Source organism: Micropterus salmoides, unplaced genomic scaffold, assembly GCF_014851395.1.
Source record: "Micropterus salmoides isolate LMB-PRFRI ecotype aquatic unplaced genomic scaffold, ASM1485139v1 Ms_hic_scaffold_5, whole genome shotgun sequence".
NCBI classification, from domain to species: domain Eukaryota; kingdom Metazoa; phylum Chordata; class Actinopteri; order Centrarchiformes; family Centrarchidae; genus Micropterus; species Micropterus salmoides.
Window position 1 is genome coordinate 1,412,191 of NW_024044237.1, and position 20,361 is coordinate 1,432,551.

The following is a 20,361-nucleotide window of genomic DNA, read 5'->3' on the forward strand; positions in this document are numbered from 1 at the left end:
ACTTTGCCTCCCAGAAATGTTTGTACAGCTCAAACTCCAATCTGCATTTACACCAATGAGCTCAGCACCACGGACAGACTAAGACATGAGTTTCAGTGGGGCGTGAGCTGCAGCCAACCAACCAGAAGAAGAGCTACGGTCAGTACACTAAACTATTTCAACACGACAGACATGAAAACAGGCGTAGGATTCCTTCTAATGCTTTCACTGAGAAGAAAATATGGGTCCTGATCTGTAGTTTTCAGTGGAAATCGTCTGAGCATAATTGCTCTGTAGTGGATGTGAGCAGTGAACTGGTAGCTTAAAGAGCAGAGAGGCCTGGCTTATAGGCTTCACAGCCATCTTTTCATAGCCAAGTCAGTGCTGCATGGAGGAGCCTGAGAGGTGAAAGCACTTTTTGGCAGCTGCTGCAGTAATGTGACATAAGGAGCTGGAGTGAAGAATTATTGAAGCACAAACATCAAAGGAGGATTCTGTCATCCTGGGACACCAATGAGAAATGTAGCATTACCCAAGAACCAAGGCAGATGAAAAAGTCTTGCTCTCTCTCTGTGGTCACATTTTACATCATTATTCATGTAATGCTTGTGTATAAGTCTGAAGTATGTGTAGGGTGTAAACTAACATGTCGTCATAGCTGTACTGGCCTCCCTAGAGGTTCCTGTGCCTAGCTGTCCAGTCAGCTTAAACATCTAATCAAAAAACTGCAGGAGAGCCATGAAGTTCACTTGAATAGTTATTTTTTGTAAAATTGTAACACACACAAAAAGAGGTAAGTATTATATATAAGTATATAAGTATATAGAATATCACAGTAAATATAATAAGTATGCTAACAGGTACGCATAAATTTAGCATAAGGTATTAGCTTACATCACGAAACTAGCTCATATCATCAACTATAAAATAAACAATTGGCCATAAACTATTGAAATGTGCTGTTATATTCATAAATATACCGCTAAACACATTTATTTACAGACAATGCGTCTAACAAGTCTTGTCACAATAGATGGAACACCAAATTGCAATTCTGTCTAAATGAACATTACTTCCTTACAGCAGGCTGCAGTACTACTAACTGCCATACCAAACATTGAAGAAATACAGCGTCCAGAACAACAGCCGCTTTGTCAGTGGCGATTCAAACTATGACGCTTGAAGATACCTTTAGGTGACTTTCGTCGTCATGGTAACAGTAATAAACATATGGTTTGTGTTGTGAAACTGTTGCAATGGGGTTAGGTTAGTAGTTAGGGGTTAGTATATTTTAAGTACTTAAAATAAGTATGTACATTAATTATTGTGAATGCTAATTATTGTTTCACATGGGAAACAAGCAGCAACCTCCTGGGTGAAAATCCCATTATAAAACATTTAATAAATACATTTAATTTGTAATGCACTTTTTAAGCATTTTCATTTAAGCAATTTTATATACTATTATATATATATAAAGAGTTTGCATGTTCTCCCCGTGTCCACGTGGGTTCTCTCCGGGTGCTCCCACACCTGGAGAGAGGTGTGGGATCTTTGGAGGTGCTCCCAGGTGTGGGATATGCAGTATAGGTTAATTGGTGTCTCTAAATTGCCCTTAGGTGTGAGTGGTTGTCTGTCTATGTGTGGCCCTGCGATGGACTGGCAACCTGTCAGAGTGTACCCCGCCTTTCGCCGAATGTCAGCTGGGATAGCCTCCAGCCCCCCGCGACCCTGTACACAGGAAAAGCGCTTGACGATGGATGGATATATATACACAATTTATATACCATTTTATACTATATATCACCTGACATTAAAACATTACGCTAAATTGCACTAGTGGGGTACTTACGGCCTGACGCGTTGGCAGTGAAACATGCTGAGATGATGAGGATGACGATAAGATGAGAATGGGTCAGGAGGAGACAGTGAAAGTGAAACATGTCTTGCAGAAAAAGCAGTTTTACTCTCACTGAAAATGACAACCAAACCGATATGTTGTTCACTCTCTTCTGTGCCAACAACAGCCTCAAAGGGGGTGTCCACCGATTTTCCACATCCAAATCTGTCTCCAGGTCTTGGGGAGTAGAACTGCACATACAGTTGTATCAAGTCATTTGTGAAGTCTGATATATGTCCTCAAGTGTTGTCACTTGAGTCAGTGTCGGTTGGGACTGAATAAGTGTAAAAATTGATAAAAACTGGGCGTGTGGAGTATTGAGCTTACAAGACTTCTGTCCCCCACTCCTCATCTGTGCTTGAAGCTGATTAGCCAATACTAGCATAACAAACCCAAATCTGTGATTTAAGTGTTAGTGGTCGGGTTGCTAGTGTAGTCCAGACTGCAATGCCTAATGCTGTCCCCCACCCCCAGAGATCCAACCTGTGGATCCTAGAATGATAAGGCTGAAAGCAACACATACTTCACCAATTTCCACCAGCATCAATATTAGCGATATTATAATGACATATGTCAATACAAAGGGGGGTTGATATTCCTTCTCCTCCAGTCTACTTGTCAAAGTTACTGAACCCCAATTTAGTCCTGATGGGTTGTGTGTGGGTGTGTGTCAATGATTAGTTTCTGTTTCTGATGAGCAGTTGGCACCTTGCGTGGAGGCCTTTTTGTGCCTTCAGTGTATGAATGGGGTTAATGTGATGTGTAATGTAAAGCTCTCTGAGTGGTTGGAAGACTAGAAAGGCGCTACACAAGTACTGTCCATTTACCATGTTCAGAGCACTTTCTACAAAGTGACAATAATAATGAGAATTATATCAGACTATGTTTTGAAGCGGTAAGTGGTTTCTCTACATTTTTAAATACCAAAACAAAAAAAAAGCCAATTATATTGAGGACATTGGGTATGACAGTGCTGCAACAGGTCAGTTTCTATGGCACTGCACAAGTGTGTCTGACTGTCTGTGCAATGAACTGTGGATGAAAGAGTTTGTCTGAGTCAGAGGCTTCAATTGACACCCAGGAAACAATTCTGCTTAGTATACCTGCCAAAGTGTTGCCAGGGTACTTTTATTTAGCTTTTGGTAGACCTAATTACACTGTAAATTAATAGTTATCAGCGTTTTAGTAACTCTATTCTGTATACTGTATAATCTAATCCTCTGTAAAGCGTCTTTGAGTATTTCAAAAAGCACTATATAAATCTAATTTATTATTATTACTATTATTATAAGCTGTGGGCAGTATCTTACTGTAGACTTTCATTGCATACAGGGAAAATATTACTGTTAATCTAAATATAGTATTACTACCTGATGGCAATTAACAACCACAAACCTCCATCTTCAAATGTAAGAATGTCCTTGATTTGAGAGCAATCATTTATTTTATTATTTAGACTAAGTCAGGTTTTATGGACAAGGCTCCGATAGGAACTTAAGTGTAGTATGATGTTTCATCAACTTGCTAGGTAGTAGTGACATTTCATGACATTGAATTATTTTAAATGACTTAGAATTTGTTATTCAACAACCACTGGATAACTTTTTCGCAGTGTTACTGTTAATTTGACAACAAATATTTTATAGCATAGAAATAGATTGAAATTAAATCATTGCGAAACTGAAAAATAGCCGGGTTATGCCAGTCTGCCAATGATGTACTTATTTTAAAAAAATTAGAGTAACCATATCAAGTTTGAATCTCATTTAATGTGCATTAAATGATTGGAATTGGACTATTGTTCCGTACAATTGAATGACACACCAATCACAGTCTTAGTAGAAAATCTTCAGTGTTTCATCAGAAGATCAGTATAACTTTTTCTACTAAAGCCTGAGGAAAGAGCTATTGGGAGCTCTATTAATAGAAAACAAGACTGGCAGAACTCTAGTGGACTGAGTTGCTGCAGCAGCATTAGTAGACTGCAACAAGAGATAAAATGACAAATTAGGTCAGTTAATTATCCTGTGTTTGTGTTCATGTCACTCCTTAATGGGAAGAGGTAAAAAAAATAATTTGTATATTTGTATATATTCATACATCAAGTTAACATTCATAATTATTGTTTCTGAAATGTTCCAAAATCTACTTTCCCATCTTATCACAAAGTAAAGAAATGACGTTAACTTATTAATATACCTTATTTATCGGAATTCAAAGATTTTATTTCTGCAAACCATCTTTTTATTTAAAGATGTGCTGATCAATATTTTTCTTTGTACAAAGTGTCAAATGATTACATGAAATGTGAAAGGGGTCGTTTGCGAGTTTACCAGCAGTCAAACAAACTTCATCTTCTTGTACAACCCTGTGTTGTAAAATGAGAAATAAATCGACTTTGTACTGACAAAGTCAAACAGTCTGATGTTGGCCAACCAAGATTTATGTCAGATGTCAGCTTTAGGTTCTTGTCGGTTTTTGTCTCTTTTTACATAGTCAAGTCATACAGACTGACAGGTAACTCGCTGATCGAAAACAGTTTTGGCGATTGTCATCCTGCATCATCAGGACCCATGTTGGGAAATCCAAAGTGCTGACAGGAAGCAGCACTTTAATGTTTATGATGTGTATATTTATGTTCTTTGGTGACACAAAGAGCTCACAAAGAAACAACTGATTAAAAACATTAGTCTGCTTGGAATGCAAATCAACCACATGTTATGAATAATGACGAAGAGACAAAACAAAGGCATCTTGCACAGTAATTATTCAGAGCTTATTCCAGCGGGATCACTGTCACACACTTTTAAATGAGCTTAATGAACTGACAAAGTACACAAATACCAAAAATTTTAACAGCTTTTGACCTAATAATCAGGGAAAATACCCGCACTAACATGCAAATGTAATAACCAAATTATTTGCATAAATATATACATGGCTTATACAGATCAATTATAAGATCACTTCCTGAAAAGATTGATTAGTATGCCTAGTTTGGCTTTTATAATGATGCTAAAATCGCACATATGCTATCAAAAAATCCTGTGAATGGTTTGTTTGCTTTCACATCACAAGGAAACAGCACCAGAGTCTGCTTAGAAGAGGACCACCTTTTTCAAGCGATCTTGGTGCAGTTGTTTGGTCCCCACCGGGGTTTGCCTGACAGCTTTCACATCAGCCCAAACGAACCATAATAACCGGGCAAACACAACACGATTTTTTTTTTACTAAACTAACCCAAGCCGGTTAGAAAACACCCTAAACTTAAAAAAGACCTCCACCCATCCCTCCTTTTCTCCTAAAATCTGTCATCAAGGTACATACTAAAGACCCATTGACCCTCTAGAAGGTACAGTTTATGAAGACTAATGGTGAGTCTCCATTCACGCCCTTCATACTTCTATTCTGTCGTATAGTTGTTATTGGAACATACTGGAAAAAAGCGTGACAGATGTGGAAGTCGCACAGAGGAGTGATGGATGATGCAAAAGTGCGACTTGGTAAGAAAAAAAATATTAGTGAAGTGCCACTCCTTCCCCACTGAATCAGGTTTAATAGCTGCAGAAGGGGGCTCTTGGGATCTGCGCTAAGAGTCTGAAAACAAATAAAGTTAATAGAGTAAATACGGTAATATATTAAGAGGGTTCAATGATGCAGGTCACATGAGTGGAATAACATTAGATGAGGATATACTGCAGGGAATCACTGGATCAACGCATTTGGCACGTTAAGTGTAGGGGGGGGTTTGTTAGAGAACTGCTTGCGCAAATATGCCACTGAAAAATCATAATAAGTCAAAAACCAGCTAGTTTTCTGAAGTATTGAGCTTTGGAAAGGAACCCCAATTAAAAAATAGCAGTTTGAACAGACACATTTTAGAAAATGGGACCAAACAGCAGCGGCAGGAACTTAACCAGAGCAGTCTCTGGATCATATAACTGCGTGGAAACGGCTTGACTGTCAACATTCTCTGATATAGTGACATTGTCAAGCTATTCTTTGTATCGCACAGTCAACAAACATCTGCTGAATGGCTCCTCAGCTGAGTCAGAGAGGGGGGGGGGGGGATGAAAAATGGTGAGGCAGACAGAGATGGAGAAAATTATGAGATGGGAGGGGATTATCTCCCTTCAGCAAACACGGTGCTGGGCCTGATCACGCTGCACGTGTTCTGAAAGCTGAACAATGCAAGGTGCTCCACATCTCTTTTGTTGGGGCAGCCTACAAAGCAGAGTGCTCTGCTTGAATGTTGTGCTGTTGGTGCCAGGTGAATCGTGACGAGCAGAATTATCAGCTGTCACTCTCTAAACTCAAACATTCATTCCTGAACTCTTAACCACCACCTTTGACCTACACCACTGCACATAAATAATAATTTAGAAGGTCAATGTGCGAAATAGTGGCTAAATGATAAAGGTTTGTTTATGCTCGACGCAGTGCTCCCCAGACACAAGGGTTCATGCACCAAAGGCAACGGCACCTCGTGTCAAGCGCACAGTCGCTGGGGCTCGTGGTCGTGCGTCTCCCAATTTCTGACACAAGGCACCACTGCGCCTTTTCATTTCAAAATGGGCGAGTTTGAGGGGTTTTAGGATTTATTCTCTCCTTCTTGAATACTGAGTGTTCAATACAATAACAATATACCTGCGAACATGACTGCCACAAATACTGATAAAAGCGTGCAACTGAAATTCAGAGGCATAATGATGAATACATTTTTACAATTAATACGTCTCAAGGATTTTAATAAGCCAGCCAATTTGCTTTTAGGTGCTTCAAAAACGGGAGATCTTAAAAAAAATCTACATTTCGGTGAATAATATTTTGCCAGCATAATTAAATAGTTTACCTCATATTCAACCATTTACCCTTCACTGTATTTACCATTACACAGTCCCTAACAGGGGCAGTATAACAGCAATTTTTGATGAATAGTTTTGAGTTTAGAGTTAATTCCAGTTCTGCCGTGGCATTGAGGAGCTTTGTAGCAGAACATGCAGACCTGTTTGCTCTATGGCATTCTTGCTGTTAACACTCGTTGACTTTTTGCGTCTTCACATAATGTTGTTTTTTTTTTTTTTTTGTATGCCCTCTGGTGTTTCGGAGAATACTTAAACGGATTTCAGAGCTTTGCTGCGGTCCAGCCGAACACTGCTGTTGAGACCTTGCCCAAGGCAGCATGAAAATATATAAATATAAACTACCTGCAATGCATGGATAATTCAGCTTCATAATAGGTATATGCACTAAATATTTAAGTACACAAAGGGTCTCCATCACCTTCACGTGATGTTAAATCTCTCCACCAGCTCAGGGCACCACACACTGACCTTAGTGTCAATGCACTGCCAACAATAATAAATGACTTTGCAAACAAGAAGCCTAAGCTGTAATGTTGATACCCAACATCTGTTCTGTTACTAACAGTCAATACATGACTCCTATGACAGTACGTCCTAGCCCTTGCTTTTCCAATTTTCATGCTGTTCCAGTGACAGCGAAAAGCTTCCAGCCTGCTTTCTGGACTGAACAAGTTTCATGACAGCAGGGCAAATGAAACCCATAAAATTATAGCCTCTCTCCACACTGTGTCAATCCGAAAATACTATTACATTTTCCATTCCTGAAGCACTTGTAAAGACAGGGTTTTCATTCATCCTAGGCCAAAAATGAGACCACAATAAGCTTTATTCACAGGGAAATCATTTTGTTAAAGCTCTTCCTTTGAGTTTTTCATTACTGGCGATGAGACAGGTTACCTTCTCTTTCCATTTCCATGCCTCCATCTTCATTTTTTAACAACCATTCCTGCCTCATTCTGGCTCCTTCTTTCTGAGTTTTCCCATCCATGCTCTATTCCTTCAGTCTCTTGTCTCCAGCTGTTGCTGGCTCAGCAGATCTGCCGATGCCTCTTCAGATTCCCATGGTAATGAAACTCTGACACTTCACAGACAGCTGCAAATTAACTCTCTCACTGCGTGTGCATGTGTGTTGCTGGGCAAGTAGGGATAGGCCTAATTTTGTACTGTCAATTAAGCCAGCGATTAAGGTAATTAAAAGGCTATCTAACTTGCAGAAATTACAGCCAAAAATATTGACATAACCAGGTTGTAATAAAAAGAAAAATAAAGTTCAGTACAGCTCTGCTGTAAAGCTGTATTACATTTTTTAACAAAAGACAGCAGCTGCAACCTAATATGTGGCAAACTGATCTCTGTAAACCTAGTTTATTCAAACACTGCAGCCTGAGACATCAGTAAAGACAACAGACATTAAACTGCACTTTTTTTCGGCTCTCTTTTGAGAACGAACTCAGTACCGAAGAAATACGGTGTCTCTCTAGAATTCTATGTATGTAGACAATATCAAATAATTTCAAACTATTATTGTTCTATGATTGACTGTGACATAACACACTGCCACACTCCGCACACACATGTGTAGGTACATTCTTTGCAAGTTTGTTTCAGCTAACGTCACTATATTAGCTAGTGTTGTAGTCAAGACCACTCAAACAAAGACCAGGGCCCGTATTTATCAGGCTTCTCAGAATTACTCATAAGAACACTGTTAAGAATTGAAAAAAATTCTTGGCTCAAAGCTGTGCTTAAAAGTTAGTTATCAAGCATCATAGTCCTAATTTGAGTGAAGTGTAGGACTAAATCTTAATTATCAGTCTTAGTGCTGATTTACGACACTTTGCTGCGCCGCAAACTGGTTTTGGATGACAATGTCGCCTGACGATCACTGAATAGATGTCCTTATTTAAGAATATTCTCAGAGATCCTAAGAGGAGTTTATATTCAACACACATTTAACAATAAAGAATTTTCAAGATAATACATTATGATATCGGCCTTCACATTAATAAATGAAAGATAAAAATTTTTATCTTCATATGAGCACCATCAAATGCGCCTACTACTCCTGTATTGCCGGCTATTTGCATGAACTGTGTTTGCTTCTATCAGATAACGGGGTGTTGTTGGGACAGTGTGTGGAGCTGTAAGTGCTAAAATTGTTTCCATAATTATTCGGCTTATTGATGGTTGTGACGGCCAAAATCATCAGCATTGCTGCGTTTTTCCTGTGGGAAATAAACAAAGTGTCATCACCACCTTCAATTTAACTGAACACATTACTGTGTAAAGCCAGTAGTGAGATGACGTCCATCACCAACTGGCTGACAAAGTTTATGCCTGCGCTGTCCGACCCCGTTTTATTAACTGCACGTCATCAGAATTCTTCCTCTCCTCTCCACATATCTCTGTCTCAACAGCGCCATCACAAGCCCTACTGGCCACTCCTAACCACTTCAGAGACCTCTCGAGCTCTCTTAAATAACTGGGAGAGTAAGAGTGATTCTCAGCTTAGAGAAATTTGATAACTTGCTTTTATTTTTAAGTTTAAAAGTAGGAGTAAATTTCATGAATTCTCAGCACTTAAGACTAAAATGGCACTTTGAGAAGCTTGATAAAGACCAGAGTGTATTGAGACTGAGACAAGACCAAAACCTTGAGGGGTTGTCAAGACCAGGACCAAGGGAGGGCAAGACCAAGTCAAGACCAGAACCAGTGCCCTAAACCAGACACATGCAGAGGGGGGTGCAATGGGAGCTTGAGCACATGCCCTTTTGCCTTTTGAAGTGCCCTTTTGTCAATGCAAAATGTCCTTAATATATTTATTTTTAAATTTGTGAAGGCCCTTTTGTGAAGGCCTGCCCAATCAAACTACTAGTAAAATGAGTGTATTGGTGTTAGCTGCCGGCTAATACTATGCCGACAGCTAATGTTACTTCTATACACAGATAAACAAAGGTGCACTGTTCACTTCCTTATTGCTGTTTTAGGGAGAAAAGTTTCACGGGCGTCAAGAGGTCTGATTTTCGTTATGTAATTTGACTAAAAACTTTTCACTTGAACTAGGTTTATTATAGTAACTTAATACAAGCCTTGTGCTTTACTTATTTAAACTTATATACTTATCACAACATTGGTAAAACAGGCTTATACTGATACTTATTTACATTAGCTACATAGCTGTATGTGGCCTGTGTTGTCGTTGTTTATCACAAGAAAAAACGTAATTTAGGAACAAGTTGTTGCCCCCATGCCCTGTCCTCTCAATCTCTCACAAAGTTGACATTAGCTACTTCCCTCAATATGTTAAAAGTGTGTAAGATTTAGTGGCATCTAGCGGTGAGGATGCGAATTGCAACCACCTTTCTAGTCTACTGCGCATCCCCCGCCCCCTTTCAAAGAGCGTAGGACGGCTGACACAGCACAAAAGATGTCATCGTCTGAGACAGCAGAGAGTAGCCAGTCAAGAAATGAGGTTTCTTTAGCTAGATATATTAAGAAATTATATTTAATTATTCAGTAAAACCATGTTTTAACACCACATACCATCGCCAAAACTTCCCGCCAGAAATAATATCTGATTGAGATTATGATGCTTTGATGGCGCCAAAAAAGAAAAAGAATTACATACTTTATTGCAGTACTGAAATAGATCTCAGTCACGACAGCAACAGTTACTCATATAATCACTTCCTCTTTTGTGGTTTTGCATTATTTCGAGAATGCACCATGAGCCAGTGGTTGAAATTCACAACCCTAGATGCCACTAAAACTTACAATTTGAACCTTTAACTCAAAACAAATTAAATGCAAGTTAATGTCTAGTTTTAGATTAATTTTATACAGTACAAACCTGCCAATGACTCTGAAATTTTTAATTATACCACACGACAAAACATGGGGGAAAAAAGCTTCTCAGCCTTAACACCTCTGTGCACTAGATTTTGATTTGATTTGAAGTGACAAGAGCGTCGCATCTGTGGGAGACGCTCCCAGATGCTAGCAAGCCAGCTACGTCTGTGTGGCCCCCTACCCTTACCATAACCATCAGAAATGTTAGTTCCTAAACCTAAGTCACTGACTTAGGTTGTTGACCGGCCAAGCCTCCTTTGTGGGGCTGCGACGTAGCAAACGGTGGTGTTTCATACTGACGCTGAAGGGTACCTTTAGTGTAAAATAATTACGCTTTGCCACGCTGTCAGAAAGCGTCGGTAATGACTCACTGAGGTGAGAATGCCACACACACACACACAACACTGTAGGAACAACTCAGTGCCACCAGAATATGGGTACAGGAAATCGGCAGATGCGTAGCCCACTGCCATAAATAGATTTTCTTTTCTGTTACATTTTCTGACTTACAGAATACAGTGAATGTTTTAAATCCAGAAAAAAATAATAATTTATGGTCAAACTAAACAAAAAAAACAACAAAGTTGGTGTGATCTCATGGGCTCCAATGGGGCCACGACCACTGCAAACAAAAGCTGTATGCCCTTGGTTTGAAGGCTACAGTTACCAACTCAAGTTTGCTTACATTGTGTTTTAGTCGGCCTGATGGCTCAGCTATTATTTAAACACATACAACACTCTGCCCACTCAGAGGCTTCGAGGCTAAATGATCATTTTTGATGGATCTCCAAAGATCTCTATTTTCTTAGAATAACACAATGTCTTCAACATTTCAAAAGTCACTTTGACAGTTTTGGCAACAAAAATGTATGACTTTTGTTATTCAGTTCATTTGCCCCTCCACAATCACAAAATGAGGAACTCCAAATGTGACCTTGATATCTTTTTTCAGTCTTCATAATCCTGCTGCCGGTCACTTCACCATACGGTTTGTCAGGCAGGTTAAAGCTGTTGCCCCTGGGGAAACTCATAGTATTTAACTAACAATGTGACCTGGTCTGTTGGCCATACGGCTTTCCAAGCAGTTAGAGTTGTCACCTGTCAGGGGACAGGGCACCTGCTACGCTAGCATCTGTCCCTCTGACACACACACACACATACACGCACTGCACACACTCTCTCCCACATGGCCAGAGATTCTCATAACTGTGTTGCAAAAATATCTATTTAATGTATGGTCCTGCTTTCCTCATTGTGGTGCAATTTCTAAAGGGTAATCTTGAATGTCACAATAATATTACGGTGGTGCTGTCAGTTTAAGTTATGAGTTCAAGGGAGGGTGATACAAATCCCTGAAGGGCAGTAAAGAACTTTTTTGTGGAAAGTCTTCATCAAGGTTAATTCAAAACAACTTTCACACCTTTCTGAAAGGTTTTATATATATATATATATTGTGTTATGTGTGTGATTGTGTGTGTGTTATTTTTTCCAGGACTCTATCCACCAAGATAATCCTTGTGTTCAAGATAGAGCCATGAAACTATCATGTTCAACGAAGTCTGGAACAAATCATATCCACAGTGTGTCCATGACCTTGATGAGCCTTGGGATTGTCTTGGATGACTGTAGGGCTTCGACTTAATACTTTTTAGTGCACACCATCCTGTATCATTCAATTGATTTTAAGGCCTAAAATGTAGTGTCTTTACATTTAACATTTTTGTAGGACTCACTGACTTACCTTAGTGATAACTACTACCAATATGATGTTTACCCAACATCTTCTTTTCATAGTTTTGGCTATTTTTCTTATTAAGTGTGACAGAGTTTATTGGCAGCTCAGCCCTGCTATTTCATCTTAATTATGCTAATTATATTTCCGACACAGTAGAAAGCCAGGCGACCACTGTTGGCCAGAGACTCAACAGCAGCGTACAGTGGGCCGCAAGCCAAAAGAAATTAACAGCTAGCGTCATGACAAGAGCTGGACCATCCTATATGGCCCCTCAAATTAAGCAAGGCCCGGCCTCACTCGAGTGTGAAAGCGAGTGTCAGTGTTTACAACTTTGAGAGAATGAAGAGGGACTATCCTTGTGTTCATAAGAAGAGACAAAAACTCAACGAGAGGGAATTGCAAAACAGCAATCAGATAAACTTGAGGTCTCTCCTCTCAAAGTCTGATGTCAGCAAATAACAGTATGTAGCTTGCAGTGAGTCTAGTTTGTGTGTATTGCAAACCCAGCTGGGAATCGCATCTCTTGGTCTGTCTTCTGTCTTGGTTGCTTGCCAGAGTTTGTGCCTGACCAATGTTAGAACAAAATACAACTATTTATTACAGTTGATAAACGCCGACAGGCCACAGTGTTTACCAACTGCAGCTCGGAAAAGATAACAGTGTCTCGCGTGAACGCGAGTTCCTATGTGCATGCACAAAAGTAAACTTGCTCATTCCAGCAGCAACCTTAGTGTGGACCAGTACAGAATGTGCATGGGCCTGATGGCACTCATTTGAAAACAAAACAATAACTATCTGGGTTAGTTACAACTGTGGATTAACGCAAGATGGAAATCAATGGATTGACACTGACTATTCAAATGTTGATTAGCAATGTAGACTGGGCAATATGGATGTACTGTATATATCTCAGGAAATAATGACCATCACGAATTCAGCCAAATCATAGTATAAATAATATTTTACATTTGTGAAAATGCATTGAAAACCTGGTGGGGCCAGTTTGAATGGGTCTGATGCAGCTGATAACATAATATCTAGCAAATTTTGTCATCTATAATTTACAGGGGTATGGCGAAGTTTGTCAGTAGACTAGATGCTGGATTGTTGGCTATTGCACAGACTCTAGCCAGTCAGCCAGTACAGACGTCTTTAGCAAGGCACACAGACTGAAATACAGGTCAATGCTATTATTTCTATTACTCAGAATAAATTATAGCTGCCAAATGTTTTTTTTTCAATGTGTCATTCTTCACAATTCCGGATGGTTCATGCAGTAAATGGATGATTCTGATGTTTAAAAAACAGAAAGTGCTTCACACTTCACACTTTTTTTTCACTTGCTCAATCACGTCTCTGGTAAACCAAAACAGGTGTTAATTTAACAAAAAGTGTTTCTGCTGTTAATCTGTTAATTCAGGTTTAACATCTGGTTAAAGCTATTGTTGGTGCTGTAGATGTGTATGCATAAAATATTCTATGTCATCTTATTTAGAGAGTTAGAGGATTATTTGAACACTCATGTTTTGTTGGACTATTGTGACCAATAACCCTGGATCTTGGAACGTTATAGTTGGGAATAATGCTGAAACCTACTTGCATGAAAATAAAACCCAGGCATGAAGATGATTAAATTAATAAAATAGATGTTCTTTAACAGCATTAAACCTTTCATTGCAATTATCTCCATCCCAGGTTTCTTTTATACCAAAGGCAGAGAGTGTGTGTGTGTGTGTGTGTGTGTGATGTCAGTAAGTTTGCTTTCGTAGTTGGTTATTCTTTTCACTCTCCATCAATTTCTCCCACATTCTGTCTGTCTGTCTCTCTCTCTCTCACACACACACTCTCTCCAGCTGCCATTCAGCAGATGTATGCTGACTCTGCTTAATGTGAGAGAGTGCAGCCGACTGTCTCTACCTCCGCTTGAGTCGACACTGAAGTCATTTTCACATTATCATGCTTCAAACTTGTGAGAGAATGGCGTAAAGCAAATGTAGCGTGGTGCGGTGCTACTTTTCACTAACAAAATGTTAAATTAAGAAACAAAAGTTAAAAGTCAAAAGTTATAAGGAAGCTGGACAAAAACAAGAAGATACCCATGCAGTCTCCAGAGAGACATATCCAGGTACAGCAACGTTAATAGTTATTACCTAAGAAAGTGCAAATGTGCTCGTTTTATGTTGTTGGTTCTATTTATTTATTTATTTTATTAATATTAAATCATGGTATTTCTGTAAAAAGCTTGACAATTTTCTATTCACATTAGCACAAACATTTTTATTTAACTGTAACTCATATTAGCTTTTCTAATAAATTTGTTAATAATGGCAGGTATGTGTCGTTTGCCTTCCTCCAAAAAACGACCAATATTTTGAAAAATCACCATTTACTGGTGAAATGATCCGTATAAATATCGGCAATGTTAAAATTGAAACACAAATAATCTGTATCAGCCATCCCTACCAAGTGGGACACTGTGCTCGCTGAAGTAATCCACACACATGGACTTATGCTGTGCACTAAGTTAACTCAGTATTGAGAAATGCACGTTACCAATTATAAAATTTCAAATAATTCCAATTGCTTCTTTTCTGAGCAAGGTTAATTCAAGCACTCAAACAGTAAACATTTCCTGTACATCTGAAATGAAAAGCCTAGCAGGAATTGGATATTCTGCGCTTTCAGACGATGAAGGGCTTTTAATGTGAAATGTCCGTGCAGGGAATGTTGAGTTTCATTACCCTTAGCTTAACAGCGAACACAAAATGTAGCAAAATGTAGCTGATTGGAACAAATTAATGAAAACTGTATTTGTGTTAGATAAGTACATTAAACATTTAACAGTACAGTACAGATAGACTAGGCAGTGATGTGTCTATAAATTAAGGACATTGTTGTAATGAAGCTCAAGTGAACTGTAGTTTAGCATAGTCTCTGTATGCAGACACGACCACCCACTGCTGTAGAAGTGAGAGAACAATCTCTATATCTACCACTTTATGACTGCACCTTTCATGTGACTGCAACCTTCACAGTTCTGACACTTCAGTGAGTTTTATTGTTCACAGAAGCTACACAAATAACACAGCTGTATTGTGAATACTCCCTTTTGTCATGATAATGTAAGGAACAACATTAAGTTATATGACCCCAGAACTCTTTGAAGCCCACTGAAACCGCATTAAAAAATTACACATACACCTTTCTAAAGATGAGGCATTTTTATTCTTCAGAAGTTTGGGAAATAAGAGTTTTTCATTTCTAACAGGTTTAGTCATGATGGATATATATAATCACAATATAATCGTCTTAGTGCAGTTTCTATTTTTCTTATTTTAGAGTACAGAATAGTCAGACTTGATATGACAAAAACACACCTGAAAGCATTCCTTAAAAAACTGAGTGAAGTGAATGAGGCATTTAAAGCCTTTTCAAAGCGGCTTATTGCTTTCTTATGGTATTCAGGCTGGATTTTCTCTTAAACTATAGAAATCTTTTACAGTGGACTGTTAATAATGTTTGTGAGGCAAAAGTGAGAAGAAAAGGTGCCAGCAGAGCCTTCATGAAAGCCACTGGTAGCTGATGTCTGCCGGGAGTGCTAATGATTGTTAAAAGCTTATTCATGTTTTCTACCCTGTTAAATTACATCGTCGGTCAAAGTAAGAGGTGACTTCACAGCTATTTAAACTTTTAAAACTTAGGGTTTATTGTCAAAAGTACTAAAGTATACATCAGTTGTTGTTGGGGCCCCTATTTACTTTATGAAAGGCTGCCATGTAATACACGCTATAACTGTACAAGAATGCTGCACAATGTACTGCAGAGAAGATAAGAAATATTTCTTTAGGCGACACTGACTAATCACTATATTTTGGGTTTTTTTTCTTTAAAAGACTGAGAGATAAAAACATAACACAGTTGGATTGGCTCAAATGTTTAATGAAGCACATGATGCAGCAATAATCAACTTGGTTTTGGCAAATAATACAATTAGACTCAGAGAGATTCTAAGCCACATCAGAAGGAACAACGCAATTTTCAGCAACATCTGGCAAGCCAGCCTGTCCACATTGGCCCATATTCTCCATCAAAACCAAGTGCGCATGAAGCAGCTTTACAGGGTGAGAGAAATTCTCAAAGAATCAAAGATCTGATGTAAGTACAAAATGGACTATAGTACACTACACACAGTACATCATTTTCTCTGTGTACTGGTCTGCACCATATTGACTAATTAAAGAAAAATGTTTTCAGAGAGTACTGGAAATGGTTACAGAGCCGTTGTAGAAGACAGACTATATGGATGACACAGAGCAGCGCAGATGTGTTCTGGTGTGGGACGATGTCAGCTTTCGACATGCAGCCCTGGTTCAAAAGCTTGTTTGTTGACCATCCAAACTTTCTTCCACCCTACTCTCCATTTATCAATCCAATAGAAGAGGTCTTTTCAGTATGGCGTTTAAAGGTGCCCTATGTGCGCACACCTCCTCTGCAGGAAATGGAAGAGGTATGTGATGATAGTGATATGGGGGCTGTCCAGCGCTGGATACACACTCTCAATTGGGTCTAATTGCCAAATGACTTTTTACATTTTCATGTTCATGTGATTGAAATTACAATAAGGTGCAATAGGATAGCTTTCCATCTATTGTCCGTTTCTAGGTCAGCAGCTAGCAAGTGATGCACAAATTAACCCAGTGGCCAATAAAGCATGCTTGCTATAATATAAGGAAATAGGCTGCACCAAACACATTCATAGATTTGGAGCAATCACACAAAAATATTCTGCAGCTGGAGAGCTTTCCATCTCAAATGTCACACTACAGTAATCAGTTTTGAATGCTTTCAGATTATGTTTGCAGAGAACGTGTTTCCCAGCAAAAGTACATGAAGCCGTAAATCAAGAAAAGGAAAACAGGAAAACATTTCTAGCCACTTTCAAATATGTACAGAAATATTTGCACACCGACTCCGTAGAAAGAGGAGACTTTTTCCTACTTATGAAGAGAGAAACATAAACTGCAGCAGCCACTCAAAATGATGTGACAAATGTCATGTTTCACAGGTTTTGATGGTATTTTCTTTTGACTGTAATTTGTGTTTTTTAATTGTGTTTTAATGTAGACTATGGACTTAATTTCACAGGTTTGTTAACATTTCTATTGTTCTTGTCAGGAAAAATAAATAGAAGGATGAAGGAGTTGGTTTGTACACTTAAAAATAAGCAGGTACTTTTTCCCCAGAAGCGAGTTGAACTAGTGGTAATGATGGGGCTTCATTGTGAACATTACTTAAACACACAGTATGTAATTTCTGCTGCTAAGAGTCTTTCAATCATAACAATAACATAAGACGGACTTGAAACCTTAGTAGCATGGGATTTGTTGACTTCATTGTTCAACCACCATTGCAGATTAAAATCTATCTGATGTGACTCAGGCAGAAATTATGTTCACGGACGGGATAATGTATTCAAGTTTTATAGGAAATGCAAATGGCAATGAATAATCATGCTCCATCACAAGTGTGCAATATAAACCATAGAGTGGCTAGCTAGTTTGCAGACTTCCTCACAGTTAGACGTATAATATGGTATTTCCCAAGACATAACAACTAGGGGGAAAAGGAGATATGACACCATGTACAGGCGACCAAATTAAATGCACCATTACCTTGAATAAAATTACAGATTTCTCAGAGGTTAACATTGTTGGAAATGCTTGGAATAATGAAAGTACACAACTCAACAAAATTGACAATATGACATAGGTCTTGTCATTTTTAGACAATTTAATGTGGAAGCATTACATATTATGCCCTTACCTGTAAGTTGCCATGACAGCAGAATCAGTTTCTTAAATTAGGGGCACTTAATTTCATCCTCTAAATGGAGCCATGTCAGAAATGAAAAGCTGTGCAGTAGGGTCAGTCTGAAATCACTTGATAACGAGTAGATTGAAGAGATTTCTTTTTGTCGTCATGGAGCTGCATAAACATGGCAATGAACATAAGGACTTTCTTTTCACAGACAATTTAATGAGTGAACCATTTTTATTTTTGTGTTTGGACATTTATATAACATACCATAAGCTCTCCAACGTGGAGCTATGTACCAATGCAAATTAATATAAATACAACATAAACTAAACAAAGCCTACATATACGGTAAATACACTAATTCATCTCAATTGACACCTTCTGGTCCTAAATCAAATCATGAACAATTAACAGTTGTATGCCACTGAAGATTTTACATTTCCCCCCTCATATTCCAAGCTTTAGAAATATAAACTTTTTTTTATGTACAGCACAGTTTGCATTCCAGAGCTTCACTTTACAAAACTGTCAAATCATAAAGTTTTAAATAACACAAAGAGGCTCAAAGTCCTGCTTTTACTGCAATATAGAAGAGGTGATGCATGCTCTGCAATCTCAAGTACAACACACCACAGTTTTGACTGCACCCAATAGTGATGTCAGGAGTCTTATAGTGGCCATTGCAACAGTGCTTTTGTGTCATAAGGGAGTCACATGGAATTACTTTAAAGCTTTCCTAGTAAAGGAACCCTCATGCTGTGTTTTTACTAAATGTGATGTGAACACAATTTCCTTTAATGTTCTTAAGGAGACAAACCAGGAAAGCATTCAAGATGTCAAGCTATGCTGGTCTAATGTCATCCTTATCATCATCATCATCATCAGTGAGTCGGTGAGTTTGCATGAACACAGTTAGAGCTGCACCACCGATCCATTAAGAATGGCACTGATAAACCGGGGAGGTACAGGATATTTGTATTGTTACTAGAATACAGGCAGAGGCAGAAAATACATGGCAACTGATTGTTCAGATTCCAGTTTAGATTTTATTTTAACGGCCACTCATTCAGATACATTACACTAATACTGATACGTCCGTGTCCAAACAAAGTGAATACCAAATGCCCCAACAAATTAAATCAGCACTTTTCAGCAAATTCTTTGACTTTCAAAGGAAACTACAGTAACTCATCATTTGGCCACTGCAGTATTTTGAATTTTGAGAGCTAAAATAAACTATAAGTTCAATCTAAGTTCAGGTCATCAGCAGCCTACAGCATGACATATATAATTTGTAATGTTTCCCTGTTGAAATGTATTTAATTTAATAAGAACAGCCGAATGGAATTTATTCAGAGGGCATTGCTTATGCATGCAATTAAAATCCGTTCTAGTGGGAATTACAGAGTACGCTGTACTTCCTATTTGAGTTTCATGTTTTATGTCAGATTTGGGGGAGAGAAAAGCAGATTAATAAGATGTGCGTGTGACTTCTATTCATAAATCTGACTCCATGTTTTAATGCCCAAATTACACGGAAATGCACATTCACAAAATAGGATTGCATGCAAACTTGTCTAGTCGGGCTTCTTGTGTAATCCTGTCTTGGCCTTTGGCAATGTGACCGGTTCTCTCCCTCCACTGTAGACAACATATTACCACTTTTAACAATCTCCCTGGAAAAAGTAGCAGAAAGTTTTTGACAGAAAATGGAGGAAACGTTCAATCAAGCACAATAGAGAACAATTTATTCACACCAGCCTACTTGCCTTGGAACAGCTTTTTGAGCTTTATAGGTTATTTTCAGGCATGCATGGTAGTTTCACAATGTTGCTTCCCAAAACTCTTCAGAAATGTGACTGTAGCATGACTTCAGCGCCTGCTACAACAGTGGCTGATTCCTTGATATGGGTGACATCTGATTTGTTGAACTGTGTGAGCTCAAAAATGGATTCTGCCAGTCCACACTCGCACACCACCACAGGCTAAAGTTTCTATGTACACAGACCAAACTTTATGAATGTACGCAATTACAGATATGCATACCCAGTCGTACTATCAGATTTCTAATACCCAGCATGCTCATTATGCCATGTTATAGATCTTAGTCAGCACAAAATAGCTCACTCACACAATTGGCCATAGATGGATGTTAACATGGCTCTGTTTAATTTGGTTCCGGCACAAATGTGAAACATCAGCAACGGGTTCAAGAG